The sequence below is a fragment of the Macaca fascicularis genome, chromosome 20 (assembly GCF_037993035.2).
Source record: "Macaca fascicularis isolate 582-1 chromosome 20, T2T-MFA8v1.1".
NCBI lineage: Eukaryota > Metazoa > Chordata > Mammalia > Primates > Cercopithecidae > Macaca > Macaca fascicularis.
Window position 1 is genome coordinate 63,071,492 of NC_088394.1, and position 13,246 is coordinate 63,084,737.

At 40.3% G+C, this 13,246-nt stretch overlaps 1 protein-coding gene across 12 annotated transcripts in view; it reads left to right on the forward strand.

Moving 5' to 3' along the window:
• Positions 1 to 13,246, forward strand: part of CBFB (core-binding factor subunit beta) — a 77,223-nt gene that overhangs the window by 26,618 nt on the left and 37,359 nt on the right. The window lies entirely within an intron of this gene.

Consider the following 13,246-nt stretch of genomic DNA (forward strand, 5'->3'; position numbering starts at 1 on the left):
CTTATATTATTTGATGACTTCCTTTCTTATATTTTTTCTATTCTTTTCTGGAACATCTACTATTTGGATGTTAGACCCACAGGAATGATACTGTTATCTTATTTTCTTATTTTCTCTTTTGTCTTTTTGGTTTACCTTCCAGGAGATTTCCTCTACTTTATCTTCAAAGTATTTTATTGGGTCTTAATTCCTACTATCATATTTATATTTCAAATAGAGCTTTCTTTTTTTTTTGTGAGACAGAGTCTCGCTCTGTTGCCCAGGCTGGAGTGCAGTGGCGCGATCTCGACTCACTGCAAACTCTGCCTCCCGGGTTCACACCATTCTCCTGCCTCAGCCTCCCGCTGTAGCTGGGACTACAGGCACCCCCCACCATGCCCGGCTAATTTTTTGTATTTTTTTTTAGTAGAGACGGGGTTTCGCTGAGCTCTTTTTTTGTGTGTGCTACAAATGTTCCTTTTTTGTTAGTATCCCCTTCTTGTTTATTGGGTGCATTTTATCTGAGAATCTAGCTGGTAGATATTTACCACTTTACATCGCTTCAGAGGAAACGGGGGCTGCAACTGAAGTGTGAAAGTCAGAATTTATCTTGGCTCAGCTTTTCATTTAAGAAAAGAAAAATACAGTGAAACCAAATTAAAATAATTATGTGGAGAGCATATTGGTGGCATGTTAATACATTTTTAGGACTTTTCGGAAGGTCTAATTTATTCTTGACAAAAGTCTTAGTATCCATTTATTGAATATTTATATGTGTATATACACACAGTTTATTAAATCTATTAAAATTAAATCTAATTTTTTTTTGTTTTTTTTTTTTTGAGACGGAGTCTCGCTCTGTCGCCCAGGCTGGATGTGCAGTGGCGCATCTCGGCTCACTGCAAGCTCCGCCTCCCGGGTTCATGCCATTCTCCTGCCTCAGCCTCCCAAGTAGCTGGCACTACAGGCACCCACCACCATGCCCGGCTGATTTTTTGTATTTTTTTTTTTTTTTAGTAGAGACAGGGTTTCACTGTGTTAGCCAGGATGGTCTCCATCTCCTGACCTTGTGATCCGTCTGCCTTGGCCTCCCAAATGAGATTACAGGCGTGAGCCACCGCACCCGGCCTCTAGACAGTTTCTTTAGTTTTTCATTTTATGATTTATCTTTTGAACTATAAGAAGATTGGTAAATTACATTAAATCACTATAGAAGAAGCCATTTTTACCCATACCTGCAACCCAGTTATGATTCAGAGGCAAACAAGATTGAGTGACTGTAGAGATTATCTGGCAGTTGAGCAGCTGACTGTGCATTTATGAACAGGGAGGTGCATGTGGCTAAAGGAGGATGAGTCAGAACCAAGTATCTTCTAAAGGAATCTGTTGAATAGACTACAGAAATGATTACAGCAAACGACAGAGTACATACTTCTTCAGTGGAATATCTTGTTTTCTTGGGTGCCTATGGCCATCCCAGTATTACTGTTGGCTGATTCATTGGTCTGTGGGTAGGAACAACTCTTCATTGTCAGGGAAAAAACAGTGACTCTCCTTTGGAAAGAAATTACTGTCAGTGTTGCTGTAATGTTCTCTATGTTTCACAAGTTTTATGTACATTGAGCTGTCTGATTTTTATTGTCACCTATGAAGGAGTATTATTTAACCCGATTTTTTTATATGTAAGAAATCTTTGCCCCAGACACATTTAATAGAGCTAGAATTTAAACTCACATTTTTTTTAAATTCCAAAGCACATTTTGTTTTCATGAGGTCTTGAGGTAAGCATAGTGGATATTATTTTCTTTCTTTTAAAAATGAATACATGGCCAGGCACAGTGGCTCACTCACGCCTGTAATCCCAGCACTTTGAGAGGCCGAGGCAGGTGGATCACCTGAGGTCAGGAGTTCGAGACCAGCCTGGCCAACATGGTGAAATTCTATCTCTACCAAAAATACAAAAATTAGCCAGGTATGGTGGTGGGTGCCTGTAGTCCCAGCTGCTCAGGAGGATGAGCCAGGAGAATTGCTTGAACTGGAGAGGCAGAGGTTCCAGTGAGCCAAGATTGTGCCACTGCACTCCAGCCTGGACGACAGAGCAAGACTCCGTCTCAAAAACAAAACAAAACAAAACATATACGGCTAGGCATAGTGGCTCACGCCTGTAATCTCTGTACTTTGGGAGGCCAAGGCGGGAGGATTGCTTGAGTCCAGTAGTTCAAGACCAGCCTGGACAACATAGCGAGACCACCATCTCTACAAAAAATGTAAAAATTAGCTGGGTATGGTAGCACGCACCTGTAGTCCCAACTACTTGAGAGGCAGCAAGTTGAGGTTGCAGTAAGCCATGATTGCACCACGGCATTCCAGCTGGGGTGACAGAGTGAAATACAACACAACACAACACAATACACGTGGGCATATTTGTGAATCACTGTGAAAGCACTGTGAGTATTGAGTTTGAGTTTACAAAGAAATTGTAGTGGATGAATTTGCAGATACAGAATCCACAAAGAACAAGGATCGTTGGTGGCCAAGCGCAAACTTGTACAGAGTGGCAAAAAAATGAGTTACATTCAGAGCATGTTCCCAGTTGAGGTAGAACAAAAGTGGTGCGCTGCCTTCTTGTCTCAGCTTTTATACTGTAAATACATGTCTTTTTCGAGGTCTATTCAGATTTTTCATTTTGTGCTTTTTGTTGGTGATTTCACTGTTTAAAATGGCCCACAAGCATAATGTTAAAGTGCTCTCTAGTATTCCTTAAATGCAAGAAGGCCGTAATGTGCCTTATGGAGAAAATGTGTATGTTAGCTAAGTTCCTTTCAGTCATGAGTTACAGTGCTGTCAGCCGTGAGTTCAGTGTTAGTGAATCAGCAATATATATTGAAGACAGTGTCTGAACAGAAGCATACATAAAACAAGATTATGTATTGATCAGTTGAGGAAGATGTTAGGCTAGAAGGAACCTACCTCTGCATTTCCCTTAGGAACAGTGGTTTAGTGTTCACTAATTCAGTGTTTATATAGACTTGATAGAGTATAACAATGGCAAGTCTGTGTGTGTGTGCACGCGCACATAGGCTTAATCATTTTCTTTACCTAGTATTGTATTGTGTCTTTTCCCATTAACAGCATAGTATAAACATCCCATGTAACATGCTTGTTTTTGGTGGTGAGGGATGCTTGTTTTTGGTGGTCAACGATCAGCAGACCTGCCTGGATTCTAGCAGACCTTTTTTTTTTTTTTTTTGGACAGAGTCTTGCTCTGTCACCAGGTTGGAGTGCAGTGGCATGATCTCAGCTCACTCCAACCTTGGCCTCCCAGGTTCAAGCAACTCTCCTGCCTCAGCCTCCTGAGTAGCTGGGACTACAGGTGCGTGCCACCACACCCAGCTAATTTTTGTATTTTTAGTAGAGACGGGGTTTCACCGTGTTGGCCAGGATGGTCTCGATCTCTTGACCTCGTGATCCGCCCGCCTTGGCCTCCCAAAGTGCAGGGATTACAGGCGTGAGCCACCATGCCCGGCCTCTAGCAGGCTTTTTATTTTTGAGATGGAGTGTCACTCTTTCACCCAGGCTAGGGTGCAGTGGCGCAATCTTGGGTCACTGCAACCTTTGCTTCCTGGATTCAAGCGATTCTCCTTCCTCAGCCTCCCAAGTTGGTGGGATTACAGGTGCCTGTCACCATGCCTGGCTAATTTTTGTATTTTTAGTAGAGACGGAGTTTCACCATGTTGGCCAGGCTGGTTTCAAACTTCTGACCTCAGGTGATCCACCCGCCTCGGCCTCCCAAAGTGCAGGGATTACAGGTGTGAGCCCCCGCGCCTAGCCTCTAGCAGGCTTTTTAATTTTTTTTTTTTTTTTTTTTGAGACGGAGTCTCGCTCTGTCGCCCAGGCTGGGGTGCTGTGGTCGGATCTCAGCTCACTGCAAGCTCCGCCTCCGAGGTTTACGCCATTCTCCTGCCTCAGCCTCCCGAGTAGCTGGGACTACAGGCGCCCGCCACCTCTCCCGGCTAGATTTTTGTGTATTTTTAGTAGAGATGGGGTTTCACTGTGTTAGCCAGGATGGTCTCGATCTCCTGACCTTGTGATCTGCCCGTCTCGGCCTCCCAAAGTGCTGGGATTACAGGCTTGAGCCACCGTGCCCGGCCTGTAGTAGGCTTTTTAAAGGTCATTGTTCAATTCGGAAGTTGATTTATTCAGCTCATTATCGTTGGGCGTCTAGGCTATTTCTGATCATTTGGCATTTACAAAAATCCCTTGAGAATGAACATTCTTGTAATAGAATATTTTTTGTACATCTTTGATTAAGTTTTAGGCTACATTCACAGACATGGCATTGCTGGGTCAAAGGAAGATGCACACTTATTCCCCCAAATTGCCTTCCCAAAATCATTAGCCAGTTTACCCTCCCCCTGACAATGTAATATAACCTGTTTTCCCTCCTGATACATGTTATTAAAATGTTTTTCAATTTATTTTAATATTTGTTTTAAAATATTTATTCTGATTTAATATATTTGTTAGTGAACTTTTTTCCACAATTTTTGGTTAGTTATGTTAGTTTTGTTCTAAACTGTTCTTTTCCACATGGTTAGCCAGTTTTTTCAACTCCACTGGTTAAATATCCTTTTACTATTGATTTTAAGTGATGCCTTTTTCATGTATTAAGTGTTTATATACTTGGTTTCATTTTTGAATTTTTTGGTTGTTCCATTAAGTTATAGCTGACTGCCACAGCACTCCTATATATTTACTGATTGTGTTATGTTTTAATATCCAAAAGAACAAAAAATTATTCTTTCTCTAATTTTTCATGGATGGCCTGATTCTTTTATATGAACTGTAGACTTCCCAAATTCTAAAATACATTATTTTGATATTTCAGATATTTCATTGGAATTTCGTTTAAGATTACTTTGGGATAAATTGTCATTTGTAGTCTTTCCATTCATGAATATGACGTCACACTAGTTACTCAAATTTTTTTTTTTTTTTTTTTTGAGATGGAGTCTTGCTCTGTTGCCCAGGCTGGAGTGCAATGGCACCATCTTGACTCACTGCAACCTCTGTCTCCTGGGTTCAAGTGATTCTCCTGCCTCAGCCTCCTGAGTAGCTGGGATTACAGGTGCATGCCAACATGTCCAACTAATTTTTGTATTTTTAGTGTTGATGGGATTTCACCATGTGGCCAGGTTGGGTCTTGAACTCCTGACAAGTGATCCACCTGCCTCAGCCTCCCAAAGTGCTAGGATCACAGGCGTGAACCACGCCCAACCTATGTAATAAACATTTGTTGAATAGGGGGATCTTTTCAAATGGAAATTATTATTGGAAACTTACAAGAAAAAAATTCTAAATTCTAGCTGTTTTCTGTTCTTCTATTAATCAGTATTTAAATATTTACTGAGAACCTAAGGAGTAATGAATGATCACACCCTCTTATGTTTTCTTAAGACATCAGTTTAGGCCGGGCGCGGTGGCTCACACCTGTAATCCCAGCACTTTGGGAGGCCGAGGCAGGCGAATCACAAGGTCAGGAGATCGAGACCGCGGTGAAACCCTGTCTCTACTAAAAATACAAAAAATGAGCCGGGCGAGGTGGCGGGCGCCTGTAGTCCCAGCTACTCGGGAGGCTGGGGCAGGAGAATGGCCTGAACCCAGGAGGTGGAGCTTGCAGTGAGCCAGGATCGCGCCACTGCACTCCAGCTTGGGCGACAGAGCAAGACTCCGTCTCAAAAAAAAAAAAGACATCAGTTTATAGACTAGAGCCACAAGTGTTTAAGCTCTAACAACTTATTACAGAGAAGTGAGATATCCTTTCTAGTTAAAAGGAATTTTTTGACAGTGAAGTTTCAGCTTCTTGCTTTTGTCAGTAGCTTTGACACCTGGTTTCTGTGTGTATTGATTTTATGACTCAGTACTGACGTGCATGGGGGTCTTGTTTGCAAATCTATAGTTACTCTGTTTTAATTGCCTTGAAATTCTCTTCTTTAGAATCACTCAAAAAAGGGAACTTTGCCATCCCTTTGTACCTTCAATTTCTCTCTCATATCTCGGCTACCTAGAAACCATGATCTTTTCTGTAAGTTACATAGTATTGTAGAGGAAAAGACAGGTAAGGATGCCACTGCTTATTCCAAATGTAGATATTCATAGAATAAGTACCTTCCAAACCCTCAAAGAACTGTTTGTACAGGTTAATACATGAGAAGTTGACTTAGGTTATTCCTTTGATACTTACATTTCAAAACACAGGATTAGTAATACTGAGCTACTTAAGTTTGGTTCATTTACTAAATGAACATTTACCATCTCAGGCTCTATATTAGAAAGATCTTTGTGTCTATGAGGGAAGGGAAAAAATGGAGTTTTTCTATCATAATTGAATCCTTTTTGCCTTGCACACCCCTTTGGAGCATCTAATGAAAGCAGTGGACTTCATTAGAAAAATGCACATGGGCTCAAACACATTTTTGCACAGAGAAGTTTCTGGTCTTCTTGAAACCTATCTGTAAGCCCAAACCGCTGTAGGTTTTCTGAACTCCATCTAATGCAGCCAACAAAGGGGAAATTTTAAATGGGGACCTGTAACAACCTTTAACCTGCGCTCCTTACAGGTTTCTTCACTGGCTGTTCATAGCCTGCTCTGCTGGGGTTTTTTCTTCTACCCAACCATCTAAAAGTTGGACTTCCTCCAGATTCTTCCTGGGTCCCCTTCTTTTCCCCTGCTTACTCCGGGGTCTCTTCCTTTCCTCTGGATTTAAATACCGTGCTATTGTTGATGGCTGCCAGATTCATAACAGCCCAGATCTATTCTGAGAATGCTGGAATCCCATATGTAACTGCCTCCTCAAAATCTTGATTTGGATATCTCATAGATGTCACTTACATGTGGCAGATAAAAATTGTTGCAAACTTTTCATTTTTCTTTTCTTTTCTTTCTTTCTTTCTTTTTTTTTTTTTTTTTTTTTTGACAGGATTTTGCTCTGTTGCCCAATCTGGAGTGCAGTGGCACGATCATGGCTCACTGCAGCCTCAACCTCCTGGGCTTAGGTGATCCTCCACCCTCAGCCTGCAGAGAGTTTCGGGGACTGCAGGTGTGTAACACCACACCTGGCTAATTTTTTGTAGAGATGAGGGCTCACTATGTTGCCCTGGCTGGTCTTGAACTCCTGAGCTCAAACAGTCCTCCCACTGTGGCCTCCCAAAGTGTGCTAAGATTACAGGTGTGAGCCACCATGCCTAGCAGCAAACTTTTAAAAATGACAGCCCATTGGGATATAATTCACATACCATAAAATTCACTTTTTTAGAGTGTACATTTCATTGGTTTTTAATACATTGAGAGTTCTGCAACCATCATTACTATTTAATTTCAAAACATTTTCATCACACCATAAAGAAATCCCATATATAGTAGCAATTACTCCTCATTTGCCACTCCCCTGTGCTGCTGGCAACTACTTACCTACTTTCTGTCGCTCTAGATTCAGCTTTCTGGATGTTTCTGGGGTTTTGTTTGTTTGTTTGTTTTTGTTTGTTTGTTTTTTGAGACGGAGTTTCATTCTTGTTTCCCAGGCTTGAGTGCAATGGCGCGATCTTGGCTCACCGCAACCTCCGCCTCCTGAATTCAAACAATTCTCCTGCCTCAGCCTTCCGAGTAGCTGGGGTTATAGGCATGCGCCACCACGCCCAGCTAATTTTGTTTTTTTAGTAGATATGGGGTTTCTCCATGTTGGTCAGGCTGATCTCGAACTCCCAACCTCAGATGATCCGCCCACCTTGGCCTCCCACAGTGCTGGGATTACAGGCATGAGCCACCACTCCGGCCAGCTTTCTGGACATTTCAAATAATATGTAGCCTTTTTCTAGCTTCATTCACTTAGTATTGTGTTTTCAAGGTTCATTCTGTGTTGTTGTGTGTATGAACATTTCATTCCTTTTTATGACCAAGTAATATTCCATTGTATAGGTGATACCACAGTTGATGGTACAAACATATTTTGCTGAAGCTCTACTGCATTAGTGGTGGGAAATTTAAAGCTACAGAATGTGAAAATTAGGTGATATGTGTAATTTAGATTGAATATAACATCACACATACTTATATTTAGAGTTTGAGATGATTAAAAATTGTGTTAAACTAGCTTTCACCTTTTCCAGAAGAACACAAGATATGAGACTATAGTCACTTTTTAACCTTCTGTGAAGTCTCAAACATATTTGTGATATTTTACTTTTGGAAAGATAAACTGTTTTCTTGTTTTTCTCATGTATGGTTAGCTGCATCTGTTTACCCATTTTAAATTCATTTTGTATAAAATATTTCATTGTTCTAGGACAATAGGTTTAATCCCTAATTCATATTCTAATAACTTTTCTTTTTAAAGTTTGAAATAAGGAATCATTTTCAGTGAAAAACTGTCTTTGTGCTTAAATGACATTATTTTTTTTTGACAGAAGCATTTCACTGTGTATTAAATGACATTATTGAATTACATTATAAAATGCCAAACTGTTAAGAGACAGAATTTTATTTTCTTTATACTTTGAAGTTTGGTATTCATGAATACATGAAAGCACCAAACATTTACTTTGAAGATGTACACATAAAACTGTATTTATTTGAATAAGAACATCTAAATAAATCACTAGGATCATCTAAATATTATTTTTAATTATAATTGCAGACATTAGTCTTGATTAAAAATTGTCGTCATTTTCTGGCTGGGCGCAGTGACTCACACTTGTAATCCCCACTCTTTGGGAGACTGAGGCAGTCGGATCACCTCAGGTGAGGAGTTCAAGACTAGCCTGGCAAATATGATGAAATCCCATCTCTACTGAAAATACACAAATTAGCAGTGCGTGGTGGTGGGCGCCTGTAATCCCAGATACTTAGGAGGCTGAGGCAGGAGAATCCCTTGAACCCGGGAGGTGGAGGTTGCAGTGAGCCAAGATTGCACCACTGCACTCCAGCCTGGGCGTTAAAAGCAAAACTCCATCTCATAAAACAAAGAATTTTACTCATTTTCTGAAACCATTTAGAATTTTCCCAAAATAGATCATTGGTTTTCTTTGTCGTGAAGGAACATTTATAAATAAATAATAAATGGGCTTTAAAAAAGTTTAGTAATTTATAAGGAAATTTTTTTTTCTTGGCTCACTGCAACCTCTGTCTCCCGGGTTCAAGCGATTCTCCTGCCTCAGCCTCCTGAGTGGCTGGGATTACAGGTGCCCACCACCACACCTGGCTAATTTTTTTGTATTTTTAGTAGAGACGGGGTTTTGCCATGTTGGCCAGGCTGGTTTCGAACTCCTGACCTCAGGTGATCTGCCCTGCCTCAGCCTCCCAAAGTGCTGGGATTACAGGTGTGAGCCACCACGCCCAGCCAGGAAAATGTTTTTGACTATGGACATTAATATGAATAAGCTGGCTGGGTCAGGAGTTCGAGACCAGCCCAGCCAACATGGCAAAACCCTGTCTCTACTAAAAATAGAAAAGTTAAGTGGGGCGTGGTGGCGTGCGCCCGTAATCCCAACCACTTGGGAGGCTGAGCAGGGAGAGTCGCTTGAACCTGGGAGGTGGAGGTTGCAGTGAGCCAAGATCATGCCATTGCACTTTGGCCTGGGAGACAGAGTGAGACTGTCTCAAAAATAATAATAATTTTTAAAAAAAGAATAAGCTAAGAGATTGTGGAATCTTCAATTCTAAAGAATGTAAATCATTGATGACTAATATAAAATCCAATTAAAGTGGTGTAAAGTTGACTTTGCTATTAGAAAAGATGTCTTCATGGTTAGAATTTATAATGAGGTGTGCTAATAGGTGAAATGACAGTCCCCAGTGCATGCTACCCTGTCCACCGTTAGCCTTCTAAATAGCCTTCTAACAGGATTTAAGATTAATGAAGATTTCTGGATGGAAATCTTCATGAGAGGTGGTAAATCATGTTTCACTGAGATGAAATAAGGGGTATTGTTTTTAGGTTTTGTGAGGGGTTGAGCAGAGGTCGGCATAGTCACTTGTTTGATTTGGTGCACATTGGTGGAGTTTTAAATGCACAGTGTGGAAGGGAATGAGCACTTATCAGAACAGAAGGAAATGTGTGGTTAAACGGTTTCAGTAGTAACTGAAGACTATTTCCCTTGGTCCAAATAGGAGGAGAAATGGAACCTTTTGTATTTTGGTTTTTTTCCAGTATAAGTAGAAATTGGTTCAGTGTGGTTCATTGCATCCCTTAGCAGGAATGATTGGGTTCAGTAGTGAAGGGGAATGACACAAATATGTACCAGGAAAGCATAAATTTTTATTTATTTATTTTTTTTTTTGAGACAGAGTCTTACTCTGTCTCCCAGGCTAGAGTGCAGTGGTGCGACCTCAGTTCACCGCAACCTCTGCCTCCCAGGTTCAAGCGATTCTCCTGCATCAGCCTCCCTAGTAGCTGAGACTACAGGCACGCACACCATGCCCAGCTGATTTTTTTGTTTTTAGTAGAGACGGGGTTTCTCCATGTTGGCCAGGCTGATCTTGAACTCCTGACCTCCTGACCTCCTGCCTCGGCCTCCTAAAGGGCTAGGATTACTGGCATAAGCCCCTGCGCCCAGCCAGAGGGCATAAATTCTATAAGTACTATTTTAAAGGTATCTCAGAGGTAATTTTTTATTGTGTTTATAATTATTGGCAGTCAGTTATTCTTATTAGACATCTCTAAAAAAGAATCCAAGAGACTGAAGAGACTACTGAAATGAGTTTTAAAAAAAGATGCTTCCAGCTTTTCCTCAAAATGAGAAACTATTTTACAAATTTTTATGTAATTAAACAGGTAATAAATAATGTCAGATTTTAGCTCACAAAGCACTGGATTTCCCAAAGAAAATACATTTGGTGCAGGTAAATGAAAAGCCTCGTTAATAAAGACATATTTGATAATCTGCAGTTTTGAAAACTCACTGAAGAATTCCTGCTTCCTCTGCATTAAAAATATCTTGTTCAATGCAGTAAATATTAACCAATGCAGTAAATATTAACCTATGCTGGTTTATTCAGAAACTCATGTTAAACGAGGTAGAGAACACCTAAAATTATGTGTTTTGTTTATTTGTTTGTTTGTTTTTGAGACAGAGTCTAGCTTTTTCACCCAGGCTGGAGTGTAGTCGCACCATCTCAGCTTACTGCAATCTCTGCCTCCTGGGTTCAAGTGATTCTCCTGCCTCAGCCTCCCAAGTACCTGGGTTTACAGGTGCCTGCCACCATACCCAGCTAATTTTTGTATTTTTAGTAGAGACGGGGTTTCACTTTGTTGGCCAGGCTGGTCTCGAACTCCTGACCTTGTGATCCACCTGCCTTGGCCTCCCAAAGTGTTGGGATTACAAGCATGAGCCACCGCACACGGCCCTAAAATTATGTTTTTAAAAGTAACTATTAGAATGGTGTAGTATTAGGAGTGGAAAGATTGTAGAAACTGTAATAAATTTCTCTTATATTGTTTATCACAATAAAATATTCACCTCAGGATAATAGAATTAGCACCATCCTTTCTGGGTGGATACTCTTGGGAACAATTGTATTTTGAGCCAATATGAGAATTAATTTGGTGATCAAAATGATCTAAATTTGGGTATGATGTATACCTAAAGCAATTTTTAATCTAGAGTTATTTACTTGAAAAAGAATGGTGAAGAAACTGTTTTTTTGTGTGTGTTTGTTTTTTGTTTTTCCAGAAGAAAAGTTAAAATGTGAAACAGAAGTTTTCTTTCTTTTTTTTTTCCTCTCTCTTTTTTTTTGTGTTTCCACTGTCACCCAGACTGGAGTGCAGTGGCACTATCTCAGCTCACTGCACTCTCCGCCTCCCGAATTCAAGTGGTTCTCTTGCCTCAGCCTCCTGAGTAGCTGGGATTATAGCTGTGGTTGCAACCATGCCTGGCTAATTTTTGTATTTTCAGTAGAGATGGGGTTTTGCCGTGTTGGCCAGGCTGGTCTCAAACTCCTGACTTCAGGTGATTCGCCCGCCTTGGCCTCCCGAAGTATTGGGATTACAGGTGTGAGCCACTGCACCTAGCCAGGATGTAGGAGTTTTATCATAAAGCTGAAGGTTCACCAGATGGGAGATACTTTTGGTTTCAGCAATTTTGAAGATCTTTTTAAAATTTGTTGGTACTTTTTTAAACCTCAGTGTATAAAGTATAGTGAACATATTTGTCAGTGACTTGAGATGTTACCATATCCTAGGATACTCATTTTTGATATTTCTCTAATGTATAAGCATATATACTTGTTGGATGTGAAACAATAGGAAGTCTGGCTAATTTTCTTATCTAAAGGTATTATGTGTAAGGAATAAACACATTTCCATTAAGAATTCAAGATGCTTGGTTAAGTTTATTCATTTTGTTATTTTTATTTTTTAACTTTTTAGAGGTGAGGTCTCTCTATGTTGCCCAGGCAGGTCTTGAACTCCTGGCCTCAAGTGATCCTCACACCTTGGCCTCACAAAGTACTGGGATAACAGGCATTAGCCACTGGTGCCTAGCCTTATTGTTTTAGTTGATTTTGTTATAGTATTTAAGAATTTCAACAGGGAATTGAAAGAAGTAGATTTTGGGTTAACTTACCAGTTTCGAGATCAATGATTCATACTACATGTAGTCAAACCCTGTGACTTTATAACTTTTCTACTGTATTTAAAAGACTGATTCAGCTTACTGTTGCATATTGGGAAAAGTAAAAAATAATAAATAAAAGACTGTGAAATAACTTGAATTAAATTTCATAATCCCATATAAAGGATAGCAGTGTTTTGTTCCGAATTATTTATGGACACCTAAAGATAACCACATACTACTTAACGTGATTTAACCAGTTCAAGTTCTTTGGTTAAAAGCAGTAGAAATCAACTCTGGCTAACAAGACAAAAAAATAAAAAGAAAAAAAGATTAATTATCAGGAATCTATGAGATAGCTTATAAAACTGAAGGGAATATCAAGAGCCTGATCCTGCATGGCTCCAGGAACCCACGTTGAGGGAAGCAGTGCATGCTCTCTTCAGCGGGTGGTGGCTTCCAATTGTTTCCCATCTTTCTACCCAACATTCAAAAATCAAAGTGTCTGGCCAGGCGTGGTAGCTCATGCCTGTAATCCTAGCACTTTCGGAGGCCAAGGCGGGCGGATTGCCTAGCTCAGGAGTTCGAGACCAGCCTGGGCAACATGGTGAAACCCCATCTCTACTAAAAATACCAAAAAAAAAAAAAAAATTAGCCACGC